This window comes from Octodon degus, unplaced genomic scaffold (assembly GCF_000260255.1).
Source record: "Octodon degus isolate 3935 unplaced genomic scaffold, OctDeg1.0 scaffold00068, whole genome shotgun sequence".
In the NCBI taxonomy this organism is placed as follows: Eukaryota; Metazoa; Chordata; class Mammalia; order Rodentia; family Octodontidae; genus Octodon; species Octodon degus.
Window position 1 is genome coordinate 7,556,129 of NW_004524644.1, and position 1,928 is coordinate 7,558,056.

At 48.4% G+C, this 1,928-nt stretch overlaps 1 pseudogene; it reads right to left on the bottom strand.

Moving 5' to 3' along the window:
• The window catches only part of LOC101572163, a 9,628-nt pseudogene extending 8,255 nt beyond the window's left edge, over positions 1-1,373 (bottom strand).
• Between the last annotated feature and the right edge of the window lie 555 nt (positions 1,374-1,928).

A 1,928-nucleotide genomic window follows, 5' to 3' on the forward strand; every position in this document is an offset into this window, starting at 1 on the left:
GTGGGCTTGGGTTCTGAGGTTGCCTTTTGTTTCTTCTCATCATTTTGTGTAGCACTGTCTTCTGACCTTTGTTGTAGATCTTTGCTGTAGTTATAACCTTCGCACATACTGAAGTTCAGGTGCAGCTCTACAAAGTTTGGACTTATCCAGCTGTGTCTGTCTTGGGTCTCGCTGCTGTACTCAGCTCTTTCCCACTGGTGCCATTGAGGGTGAACCTCTTGTGCCCCTGTGGCAAGATGTTCTGCTCCTGGACTAACTGGTGCATCTATCCTCTACACTCTCTGCAGGGATTGCAGCTGCAGGGTTACACCCCAGGCGTGTATGCCAGGCCTGAGCTGTGCCTAGAGTAGGCAAGGTGAAGTAGGGGGAAGAGGAATCTCTCCCACACACTCACTTGCCCTGGGCTAGGACTGGGTCTGGGGGTTCCTGGAACGCGGCAGAAATTCCTACTAGGCGGGCGTGGTGGGGGAGGTACTGCGGAGTGGTGGGGGCCATCCCAAGGGGGTGGGAGAGGGTCCAGCCCATGCAGTGCCTGGGCTGGGACTGGTCCTCCTGGTTCAGGGTAGCAGGAAGCTCTCCACACACTCACCGGACCTGGGCTAGGACTGAGTCTCACGCTTTGCTCTTAAAAAGCATACGGTAAACCTTACGACCTAGACGTGTTTTAAATTCAGTTTTGTTCTCAGGATCCTCATCTTTCTTGGTTTCCTTCTGGGGTTTCTCCATAAGTTCCTCTTCCACCTTCTCTTTGCTAGCAATCTCAGCTCGTCCCTTCTGAAGTAAAGCAAAATCCAAGCCTTTCATCATGTGGGTGTGTTCCATGTCACCACCCAAGAATTTGGACTCTTGGATCAACTGTCTTCTCTTCTCTGCAGCTGATTTGTCTGCTTCAGCAGTGGGGCTCACAGCCCTGTAGTTAGCTGTGGTGCCAGTAAACTCAGTTTCCTCATAATCTTTGTTCACACCATCTTTCCGTTCCTTGGCATGGTCCCGGTATTTCTCTGCAAGTTTCTCTCTCTCTCTCTCTCTCTCTCTCTCTCTCTCTCTCTCTCTCTCTCTCTCTCTCTCCCTGTCTCACTCTCACTCTCACTCTCTTGCTCTCTCATTTCTTGTTTACGGAGTTTGGCGTAATAACTTTTCTTTTTCCTCCTTCCTCTTGCAGCTGGATCCTCATCCTCATTGTATTCTCTTGGCATTTCATGATGACGTGACTTAGAAGGCGGTGCAGAAGTAGGTGCAGCCCTTGGGGTCACAAGAAGTTTTCTGAAGTCTTCATTGGTAAGTTTGGATTGGTAGAAGGAGTGAGGATCATCCACAGCATGGCCAACTGGAGCCAAAGGATTGGAGAACGGCTTGCTATCTCCCTCTGGCATTTTGTCTCAGTCCCTCGACACCCGCAAGAATCACTCTGTGACCAGAAAACAGTGACGCTTTTCTCCCACAATGCACCTCAAACACCAACCACAGTGCCTTGCATTCCAAGACCCAGCTTTAGCCCCAGTTCCCTAAAAGTTAACACCACCATCCTTAGCATTATTCATGAAGCCCTAAGAGTTTTGCACCCATAATGCTCATTGTCAATCCCCTTGGCTTTTTCTTTTTCATGTATTTTTTTTGGGGTGCTGGGGATTGAACTCAGGACCCTGGGCTTGCCAGGCAAGCTCTTGTTCTACTGAGCTATCTCCCCAGCCCCTGCTTTTTCTTTTACTCCTACTTTCCCTGTGATAACTTCTGTGCTAGGCAATGAGTGCCCTGATAACTCCTGCTTCTCTCCTGTGCCTTTATGCAGATGTCACTTTCAAAATTATCTCTATTCCACTTTCATTTTAAGCAGAGCCACTGGACCCCATATACTTGTGTCTTCTCATAGCACTTAGATGTTTTTCTATTTTTAAATAGTTTGCATTAAAATAGTATGCATTCTTCCA